This window comes from Hoplias malabaricus, chromosome Y (assembly GCF_029633855.1).
Source record: "Hoplias malabaricus isolate fHopMal1 chromosome Y, fHopMal1.hap1, whole genome shotgun sequence".
Classification (NCBI taxonomy): domain Eukaryota; kingdom Metazoa; phylum Chordata; class Actinopteri; order Characiformes; family Erythrinidae; genus Hoplias; species Hoplias malabaricus.
In genome coordinates, this window is record NC_089820.1 from 30,574,595 (window position 1) to 30,586,070 (window position 11,476).

The 11,476-nt window shown below is 61.7% G+C and overlaps 1 non-coding gene and 1 pseudogene across 1 annotated transcript; both read right to left on the reverse strand.

Annotated features, from left to right (window-relative positions):
* Positions 1–1,898: 1,898 nt before the first annotated feature.
* LOC136679867 (28S ribosomal RNA) lies at positions 1,899–6,533 on the reverse strand (annotated as a pseudogene).
* Positions 6,534–6,949: 416 nt separating this feature from the next.
* Positions 6,950–7,103, reverse strand: LOC136679816 (5.8S ribosomal RNA). Its single transcript, XR_010796600.1, has one exon. It is a non-coding gene; the product is annotated as a 5.8S ribosomal RNA (ribosomal RNA).
* Between the last annotated feature and the right edge of the window lie 4,373 nt (positions 7,104–11,476).

Consider the following 11,476-nt stretch of genomic DNA (forward strand, 5'->3'; position numbering starts at 1 on the left):
GCCAACGCCCATGCCCGGCCCAGGCTCACCCGACTCGGCCTCGCTCGCTACATCGCCCCGCTCCAAACCTCCGGGGCTGGACCTCCACCAACCCAGCGCACCTCTCGAACCTATCCGGCCCACACTTAAGCACTCCTCCTCGGACTAAACCATCCAGCCCGCGCCGCTGGAACGAGCGCCCACTGGAAGACCCGAGCCCCAAACCCGCGCGCTTTACGGTTCTCTATCTCCCCGGGCTCGGAGCACTTTTCTCGGCCATGGGACCTCCAGGGGGGGCCCTTCATGGCTCCGTCAATATTCCTTTAAGTCTCACTCCGCCCACTGGAAGACCCGAGCCCCAAACCCGCGCGCTTTACGGTTCTCTATCTCCCCGGGCTCGGGGCACTTTTCTCGGCCATGGGACCTCCAGGGGGGGCCCTTCATGGCTCCGTCAATATTCCTTTAAGTCTCACTCCGCCCACTGGAAGACCCGAGCCCCAAACCCGCGCGCTTTACGGTTCTCTATCTCCCCGGGCTCGGAGCACTTTTCTCGGCCATGGGACCTCCAGGGGGGGCCCTTCATGGCTCCGTCAATATTCCTTTAAGTCTCACTCCGCCCACTGGAAGACCCGAGCCCCAAACCCGCGCGCTTTACGGTTCTCTATCTCCCCGGGCTCGGGGCACTTTTCTCGGCCATGGGACCTCCAGGGGGGGCCCCTCATGGCTCCGTCATCATTCCTCTAAGTCTCATTCCGCCCACTGCGATACCCGAGGCCTTTAACCGCGGCGTTCACGGTTCTCTATCACCCCGGGCTCGGAGCACTTTTCTCGGCCATGGGACCTCCAGGGGAGGCCCCTCATGGCTCCGTCATCATTCCTCTAAGTCTCATTCCGCCCACTGCGATACCCGAGGTCTTAGACCGCGGCGTTCACGGTTCTCTATCACCCCGGGCTCGGAGCACTTTTCTCGGCCATGGGACCTCCAGGGGAGGCCCCTCATGGCTCCGTCAATATTCCTCTAAGTCTCATTCCGCCCACTGCGATACCCGGGCTCAGAGCATGTACTTCGGCCATGGGACCACAAGAGGGCGCCCTTCTTCAGAAACTGCTGACATCCAGGACCATTCAAGGGAGCGACCTGCCTCCCTATGCCCGCCACCGGCTCCCTCTAACCGGTGTACTGGCTCTCGGGGCCCGCGCCCCAGAGAACCAGAGTTTCGGAAATTGCACTAAGTCCAGACATCCAGGACCATTCAAGGGAGCGACCTGCCTCCCTATGCCCGCCACCGGCTCCCTCTAACCGGTGTACTGGCTCTCGGGGCCCGCGCCCCAGAGAACCAGAGTTTCGGAAATTGCACTAAGTCCAGACATCCAGGACCATTCAAGGGAGCGACCTGCCTCCCTATGCCCGCCACCGGCTCCTTCTAACCGGTGTACTGGCTCTCGGGGCCCGCGCCCCAGAGAACCAGAGTTTCGGAAATTGCACTAAGTCCAGACATCCAGGACCATTCAAGGGAGCGACCTGCCTCCCTATGCCCGCCACCGGCTCCCTCTAACCGGTGTACTGGCTCTCGGGGCCCGCGCCCCAGAGAACCAGAGTTTCGGAAATTGCACTAAGTCCAGACATCCAGGACCATTCAAGGGAGCGACCTGCCTCCCTATGCCCGCCACCGGCTCCTTCTAACCGGTGTACGGACTCTCGGGGCCCGCGCCCCAGAGAACCAGAGTTTCGGAAATTGCACTAAGTCCGATTTTCGCCCACTACGAGACCTAAAACCGTCATCCAGGATTTCACAGGGGAGTACCCACCTCCCCTATGCCCGCCACCGGCTCCCTCTAACCGGTGTACGGAGTCTCCGGGGCCCGCGCCCCAGAGAACCAGACCTGGACCGGGGGTTTGCTTTCGCCTTCCCCCCCCGACAAATGTTTGAGTGGACGGGATGACTTTCAATGGATCGCGGTATATGCACCCGCTCTGCCACTTATGACACCCGCACTCAGAATCAGGTCGTTTACGAGTCATTTCGCACCCCGGATCAAGGAACATGCGCTTAGGGACGGAAGGGCGGACCGAGGCGTTCGTTAGCCCCGGCCCTGGTTCCAGTCTCGTGCGGCTCTGGTCACCGGCGGCGGAGCGGAGTTTCCCCCGCCGCGCGCCGCGGCTATCCCGGACCAACCGTATCGAACCTCGGGCACGGACGTATCGCTCCTTCTAGGCGGGATTCCGACTTAGAGGCGTTCAGTCGTAAGCCCTCGGATGGTAGCCTTGCACCATTGGCTCCACAGCCAAGCGCGAATACCAAGTATCCGAACCCGCGGTTCCTCTCGTACTGAGCGGGGTTTCTATCGGAGCAACGCCACATCAGTAGGGTAAAACTAACCTGTCTCACGACGGTCTAAACCCAGCTCACGTTCCCTGTTAGTGGGTGAACAATCCAACGCTTTGCGAATTCTGCTTCGCAATGATAGGAAGAGCCGACATCGAAGGATCAAACAGCGGCGTCGCTATGAACGCTTGGCCGCCACAAGCCAGTTATCCCTGTGGTAACTTTTCTGACACCTCCCGCTTAAAACCCGTAAAGCAGACGGAAGGATCGTTAGGCCCCGCTTTCGCGGTCCGTATTCATACTGAAAATCAGGATCAAGCGGGCTTTTGCCCTTATGCTCTACGGGAGGTTTCCGTCCGTCCCTGAGCCCGCCTTAGGACACCTGCGTTACTCTTTGACAGGTGTACCGCCCCAGTCAAACTCCCCACCTGTCACTGTCCCCGGAGGAACTCGCCCCAGGGAGAGGAAGGGCCAGCCCCGCGCGAGCTTGCCTCCGACCCCCCACCCGAGGGGAAGGAGGACTCAGCGCCGAGCGACCCCTCCACCCGGGGCTTAGCACCTTTGAACAAGGAACCCCCAGCAAGGCAAAGGTTCCCACCGACACCCTCACCGGGTTAGTGAGGTAACGTGTAAGAGTAGTGGTATTTCACGGACGGCCCGCTCCGGTGCTGGCGAGCGGCGGGCCTCCCACTTATTCTACACCCCTTAAGTCGCCTCACAGTGACAGACTAGAGTCAAGCTCAACAGGGTCTTCTTTCCCCGCTGATTCCGCCAAGCCCGTTCCCTTGGCTGTGGTTTCGCTAGATAGTAGGTAGGGACAGTGGGAATCTCGTTCATCCATTCATGCAGGTCACCAATTAAATGACGAGGCATTTCGCTACCTTAAGAGAGTCATAGTTACTCCCGCCGTTAACCCGCGCTTCGATGAATTTCTTCACTTTGACATTCAGAGCACTGGGCAGAATTCACATCGTGTCAACACCCGGTCCAAGAGCCTTCACGATGCTGTGTTTTAATTAAACAGTCGGATTCCCCTTGTCCGCAGCAGTTCTAATTCGGCTGTTAGGTGCCGGCCGAGAGACCCGGCCCCGGAGGTCTCCCCCCGAGGCGAGACTCATAAGCCCGAGAGATCCACGGAGCCTAGGCTCGGCGCGCGAGGCTCCAGGGACACCGCCCCGACCCACCGAAGCCCCACCACCGGCGGTGGCCCGCTACGAGTCCACACACGCACGAGAGACCGCAACCCCCCCACGCGGACCTACGTTCCATTGCGTCCCTCCGCGTCCCATCGGGGGAGAGCGAAGGGCCGGACGCTCGAGCTTAGCCGGGGGCGGCCCACCCGGCGACGGGCGTCGGGAGCCCGGCCCGGCTTAGGTAGGGAGAGGGAGGCCGAAGGCGGTCATCCGACGGAGGTTAGTCCCGAAGGACGCTCCCCCGCCGGCATCCCACCGACGACCGGCTCCCCTACCGTCGACCTGACCGAGGCCCCCTAAGCGCCACCGCCGAGGGGGGGACACGCACCGGGGCTTAAGGTCTCGCTCGCCGCGACCCACTCTCATCGACCCCGACAGACAGACGGAGCCTTGTTCACGGGGGTTTGGATATACTGGGGGGACAATCTCTCGCCGTGCGCTTCCTCGCGCGCAGGACCCAGTGGGGGGGGGCCCGAAGGTGGACCGGGAACAGCTCCCCGTCGCACGGGCAGCACCGGGCTTTCGGACCCCGCATCAGCAGACACGGGCCCGACCGAGCTCAGCCATTAGAGCCAATCCTTATCCCGAAGTTACGGATCCGTCTTGCCGACTTCCCTTACCTACATTGTTCCAACACGCCAGAGGCTGTTCACCTTGGAGACCTGATGCGGATATGGGTACGGCCTGGGGGGAAATTCACTATACCTCCCCCGGATTTTCAAGGGCCGATGGGAAACGTCCCGGCCGTCGCATAGCGCATGCGACGCCTTTCAGAGCGTTGAGCCCCTATCTCGGGGTCGAACCCATTCCAGGGCGCTCCAGCTCTTTAGCAAGGAGAGAGAATCCTCCCCGGGGTCCCCACCGGCGTCTCCGGGTTCGTTTGCGTTACCGCCACGGGAGCGCCTCTCGGCGGCTCGATCTCCACCAATCCCAGGTACGGGGATATTGGCCCGATCCCCTTTCGGTCAGCGCGAGGCAGACGAGACCATCGCCCCAGCATTTTCCGAACGGCGCTCGCCTATCCCTTAGGACCGACTAACCCACGGCCAAGCGCTGTCGGCGTGGAACCCTTCTCCACTTCGGCCTTCAAAGTTCTCATCTGAATATTTGCTACTACCACCAAGATCTGCACCCGCGGCGGCTCGACCCAGGCTCGCGCCAAAGGCTTCTGCGCCACCGCGGCGCCCCTCCTACTCGTCGCGGCATACGGTCCCATGAGTCTCGGTTCTCTCTCTCATTCTCGCTGGCTTTTGGGGGGGGTGGGAGACAAGTACCGCCAGCGACGGCCGGGTATGGGCCCGACGCTCCAGCGCCATCCATTTTCAGGGCCAGTTGATTCGGCAGGTGAGTTGTTACACACTCCTTAGCGGATGCCGACTTCCATGGCCACCGCCCCGCTGTCTATATCAACCGACACCTTTCTTGGGGTCTGATGAGCGTCTGCGTCGGGCGCCTTAACCCGCGCGTTCGGTTCATCCCGCAGCACCAGTTCTGCTTACCAAAAGTGGCCCACTCGGCACCGTCAATTCCATGCCCGGCTCCAAGCCTGCGAGCCGGGCCTCTTACCCATTTAAAGTTTGAGAGTAGGGCGAGGCCCGTTTCGGCCCCGCGGCCTCCAGTCATTTCTTTACCGGATAAAACTTGAAGTTTCGGCGCCGGCTATCCTGAGGGAAACTTCGGAGGGAACCAGCTACTAGATGGTTCGATTAGTCTTTCGCCCCTATACCCAGGTCGGACGACCGATTTGCACGTCAGGACCGCTGCGGGCCTCCACTCAGGGTTTCCCCTGGCTTCGCCCTGCCCAGGCATAGTTCACCATCTTTCGGGTACCACCGCGTATGCTCTGGCTCCGCTCTCCGCACGTGGGAAGAGCAGGCCGGTGGTGCGCCGCCCGCCCCCTCGGAGGGTTAGGACGGATCCCACCTCAGCCGACGCGCGCCGGCCTTCACCTTCGTTGCGCCTCCGGGGGTTCTGGTCCCTTCGACTCGCATACGCGTTAGACTCCTTGGTCCGTGTTTCAAGACGGGTCGTTCGGGGTCCGAACTTAGCCGCTGACCTTAGGCGTTCGGGTGCTGTGGGCCTGGATCGCCCCCCGCATCGCCGTAGCGGGCCTAGCCCGGGGCTGAGGACAGCCCAGCCGGCCCGCTTCGACCGAACGATCGGGGGGGGCCCCCATCCCCATCCCGGAGGAGGGGAGAACGCGGAAAGGACATTGCTCCACGGCCCCGGCGTTATCGGCGAAGTCGGAGCGAGGGGCTGTAGCGGAACGCCCGTGTCCGGGGGCCGCGTGGGGACTCCCTTCTCCGGACGGACCTACCTTCACCCTCGGGCCCTTCCAAGCCTAACCGGAGCCGGTCGCGACTCACCACCACGCGGGGAAAGTACACCGGGCGGGGCCGGACCTCCGTACGCCCGACAGGCCCGAAGTCCAGAGGCGAAGCGCAGAGCCGAAGCGGGGAGCGGTGGAGTCGGCACCCCACCCCTCTCGCCCGGATACGCTCGCACCCCCGACCGCGGAACCCGACGAGCGCGGGGCCGTCCGCCCGGCTGAATCCCCCGGGGCAGTCTTCTCGGTCCCCGTACGTTTACCTCTCAACGGTTTCACGCTCTGTTGAACTCTCTCTTCAAAGTCCTGTTTCAACTTTCCCTCACGGTACTCGGTTCGCTATCGGTCTCGTGCCGGTATTTAGCCTTAGATGGAGTTTACCACCCGCTTTGGGCTGCATTCCCAAGCAACCCGACTCCGAGAAGCCCGACCTACCCGGGCGGGAACGCGGGACTCGCTACCGGGCTTTCACCGTCTATGGGAAGAAGCCACGTTCGCGAGGACTTGGTCCCGCGTCCGCACCGAGACGGATCTTACGGACTTCCGTACGCTACATTTCCCGGCCAACCCCGGTCAGGGGAAAGTGGGATTCAGCGCTGGGCTCTTCCCTGTTCGCTCGCCGCTACTAAGGGAATCCTTGTTAGTTTCTTTTCCTCCGCTTACTGATATGCTTAAGTTCAGCTGGTCGTCTCGTCTGATCTGAGGCCGCACACAGAGGTTTCTTATGCGGGGGCGAGGGCGGAGGCGGAGGGCCGAAGGCTAGGGGCGAGGGGCGAGAGCCCGGCACGAGACCGAACTCCGCGACACCTTCCCCCCCACCCCGGCCGCTCGCCCGCCCGCTCACTCGCCCGCTCGCTGGGTTTAATCGGCACTCGCCACCCCCGCGTCCGACTGCGCGGAGCCCCGCTCGGGACTCGGGGAGAGACCGTAACGGACGTGGACCCGGACCTACTCGGCTCTCCCTCCGTTCCCTGTACGGAGCTCTCTCGCAACACGGGCCGCGTGGACTGGCTCGGAACCGAGTCTTCGTTTGGGAAGACGAAGGGCCGTTTTCAGGCCCTGCGAGCTTCCAGCCGCGGTCTCTCTCTCTCAGCGGGGGCGCGGAGACCGATCGATGGGTAAAGCGACCCTCAGACAGGCGTGGCCGCGGGATGGACCCCCGCGGCCGCAATATGCGTTCGAAATTTCGATGATCTGTGTCCTGCAATTCACATTAGTTAACGCAGATGGCTGCGTTCTTCATCGAAGCACGAGCCGAGTGATCCACCGCTAAGAGTCGTATTCGGGTTTGTGCCCGGCCCGTTACAGGCCGGGCGAAGGAAGCCATTCGAACAAGAGACAATTTTTGCCAATATATTTCAAGCCGGGTGCCTTCCACCCCCGTGCAGGGGGGGAAAGGTCATTGAACCTGGGCGTCACCACCGGACCGAGGAGTTACGGCCCGGGGGACGATCGCCCGAGTAGGTGCCCGAGACTTACGTGGTTTAGGAGACCGGGGTCTAGGCACCCGCCGTTCCCGGCGAGGCCCAGGGGTTTGGTTCGCTGCGTTACGGGTCCCGGTCTAAGGCATTCAGGCGTGCGCTCAAAGCCAAGCTCTCCACCCCGGAGGGTATGAGCGAGGCCCGGTGGTACGCTCCCAAGTCCCCGCTTAGGGGAAGGCGCTGGGTAGATCCCACCTAGTCAGGACCGGCGGGCACCGGCCGTCTCCTTTCGGGTGTTTATAAACGCATCCGGGGTTCGTGAGGCCCCTTCAACTCGCGCACCGGCCTTAGACTATTATACGGTCCGTCTCTGCGAAGCCAACATCGGGGGTATTTTGCATGCGCTCTTAAGCTCCGCTCTAACCCCGTGAGGGGAAAGAGTTTCGCCCGGCGGTACGCTCCCGTCCACCACCGCCCCCTGTGCCGGGGGGATGGGTTCAGGGAGATCCCACCGAGGCCGGCGAGCACCGGCCAACGCCCTGGGGGTGAGTAAGCCCCTTTGACTCGCGCACGCACAATCAAGCCTTCAACGATCAATGGTTTTTTGGGTTTAACTACCCGGCGGGCGGCTCCGGCGCCACTCTTCCCCCCGCGAACGGGAGGGGCGGACCGGGGTACCTATGCACCTAAGGCGGTCCTCGCATAACCCCGAGTTCCGAAGCCGGCTCGCTACGTCCACCCACCCGGAGGGGGGAGAGACTCACGTCGGCCGACGACGAAAGGTACGAGGCTTCTGCGGTCCATACCTTGAAGGTACCCGCCGGGGGGGAGGTTCGGCCTCTCGAGTCCGACTCGACAACCGGCACGGACTGCGGGCGCCGACCGCGGCCAGGTCACCGTTATTGATCCTTCCGCAGGTTCCCCTACGAAAACCTTGTTACGACTTTTACTCCCTCTAGATGTCCGGGTTCGATCGACTTCCCATCGCCCGGAGGCGACCCCCGTTCGAGGGCCGCCCCGGGGACGGTCCGAGGACCTCACCGAGGCATCCGATCGGTAGTAGCGACGGGCGGTGTGTACAAAGGGCAGGGACTTAATCGACGCGGGCTGGTGACCCGCGCCTACTTGGAATTCCTCGTTCGAGGGGAATAGTTGCAATCCCCTGTCCCCAGCGGGGAATGGCGTTCATAGGATTGCCCGCACCTCTCGGCGTAGGGTAACTTACATGTTGAACCAGCCATTGTAGCTCACGTGCGACCCCGGACTTCTAAGGGCATCACAGACCTGTTATTGCTCCATTTCTCAAGTGGCTTCTGTGCCACAAATCGCTCTAAGAAGTTTAGCCACCGACCGCTGATTCCCACCGGGCGAACCCCAACCTTCAGGCCCGCGGTAAGCGGGAGGGCACCGGGGAGGGGAGAGGGAAGGCGAAGGCGAAGGCGAAGGACGGACAACCCACACCCGGAGAGCGGAACGAGGTGCGGACGGCATCGGGGAGGGAACCGAACGCGAAGGGGAGAGGCCGGAGCCACCCACTCGACGCAGAACTGAACCCCCGTCAACCGCATCACCTCCCCGAACCGATCCGGGGTAGAACCGGACCCCCGCCGAAACCCCCAACACCCCCACCCCGATGGGGACCCCCCGCGAACGGGGACCTTCGGGGATAGAGTCCGACCCAGGAGAGGGGCCGTGTAACTACTTAAAGGATGGGATCTCGTTCGTTACCGGAATTGACCAGACGAATCGCTCCACGAACTACCAACGGCCATGCACCACCACCCACAGAATCGAGAAAGAGCCGTCAATCTGTCAATCCTTACCGTGTCCGGGCCGGGTTAGGTTCCCCGCGTTGAGTCAAATTAAGCCGCAAGCTCCACTCCTGGTGGTGCCCTTCCGTCAATTCCTTTAAGTTTCAGCTTTGCAACCGTACTCCCCCCAGAGCCCAAAGACTCGTGGTTTCCCGGACGCTGCCCGGCGGGTCATAGTCGTTAACCCAACGCCGCCGGATCGCGGGTCGGCATAGTTTACGGTCGGAACTACGACGGTACCTGATCGTCTTCGATCCTCCGACTTTCGTTCTTGATTAATGAAAACATTCTTGGCAAATGCCTTCGCTTTTGTCCGTCCCGCACCGGTCTACGAATTTCACCTCTCTCGGTGCGGTACGAATGCCCCCGGCCGTCCCTCTTAATCATGACCTTTGGTCCGTCAAACCCACGAAATAGGACCAAGAGAGCGGTCGGATACCCCCCCGGCTCGGGGAACCGTGCGGCGGCCAGAAAACGGCCCCGCCCGGCCGCCTCGCCGAAGAGCTCCGACTCGCCCCCCATGGGAAGGCCTTATTCCATTATTCCTAGCTCAGTCCATTCAAGGCACGCTTCGGCCTGCTTTGAGCACTCTGTTTTGTTCAAAGTAAACGCACCGGACCCTTCCGCCCCCCACGTATTCAACCGCGGCGGACGACCCAGCTAAGGGCCTCTCCGCGGAGGAAGGGAGCAGAGGACACCGGATGAGTAGGGACAAGGTCCCGCGACCTCCACCCAGAGACCCGCGGGGGGTCCCCAACCCCCCCGGAGAGGGGCAGCTTCCCACCGCGAAGTCCGGACGGGCAGAGGCCCGGCAGCCGGGACCCGTCCCCGGATCCAACTACGAGCTTTTTAACTGCAGCAACGTTAACATACGCTATTGGAGCTGGAATTACCGCGGCTGCTGGCACCAGACTTGCCCTCCAATGGGTCCTCACCCACGGACGTAGATTGAGTTCATTTCGGTCCCGAAACCTTCAAACGGGGCCTCGCACCGATATTTTTCGTCACTACCTCCCCGTGTCGGGAATGGGTAATTTGCGCGCCTGCTGCCTTCCTTGGATGTGGTAGCCGTTTCTCAGGCTCCCTCTCCGGAATCGAACCCAGATTCCCCGTTACCCGTGGTCACCACACGTAGTCCCGTAGACTACCGTCGAAAGTTGATAGGGCAGACACTCGAATGAGACGTCGCCGCCCCGAAGGGCTCTGCGATCGGCCAAAGGTTATCTAGAGTCACCAAAGCGGACCCGACCGGAGTCGGGAGGGGGTTTTTTGGTTCTGATAAATGCACGTATCCGTGGGGGGCGCCGAGGGGGGAAGGTGAACCAGTCACCGACCACCTCGAAACGGCACCCCCACTTCCAACGCTTCGTTTGCATGTATTAGCTCTGGAATTACCACAGTTATACCAAGTAACGTGTGGAGCGATCAAAGGAACCATAACTGATTTAATGAGCCATTCGCAGTTTCACTGTACCAACGCCCGTGTGTACTTAGACTTGCATGGCTTAATCTTTGAGACAAGCATATGATACTGGCAGGATCAACCAGGCCGATCCCTCTGGTACTCAAACCCGGCTTGGGGAAAGAGAGAGAGTCGGTGGTGCGTGGAACTCGACCCCCCGAAGGAGGAAGAGACGCGCACCGCGGAAAGGCTTTTCGAACGAGACCCCCCGGAGGTGGGTCTGCAATCGGGGGTTTGACTACTTGGAAAATGTACGATTCAAGGCCCGGACGGTGCAGGCTAGGGGCCGGTTCCTTCCCTCAATAGGATCCCGACCCTAAGGCACCACCGACTCGGACCTTTTAACGGACCCAAACTGCGGTGGAAATTAGACCGACGGATAGGCTAAGTCTCCCTCGGAACGATTCTGGGACAAGCGGACCCCCTGTTACGGGGGGTCCACGAGCCATGGAGGCTGGAGCACGTGGCGGGGAGGATCGTTCTAAAAGCCGGTATTATTTCGGATTAGAAGCCTGCCCCTGGTGCTCCGGGTATGCCGCATTTCGAACGGGCGTAAAGGACGTCCGTTTAAGGGAAGAGAATGGAAGAGAATTTCCTGGCCCCCTCAAAGCGCGAGGAGGTCGGCATAGGTTTTACGGTACGCCCCCCCCGGAGCCGTCTGATGTTCAGAAGACGAAGGGTTTTGCCCCCAATCTCGTAAGGTCGAGGGCTCACCACCGAACTTCCAGCCGCGGTCCTTGGTAGGACCGATACGCGGACAAGCCGCAAAATCCTGGCCCCCTCGCAGTGCGAGGAGGTCGGCAAAGGTTTTACGATTCGCCCCCCCGGAGCCTACGGTTAGTTTTCTCGATTTAAGAAGACGAAGGGGGTCGGGCCCGGGAACCGTAAACCGAGCGCCTCTTCCCCTGCGAACTTCCAGCCGCGGTCCGTTTAAAAAGACCGATCCGTGACACCTCT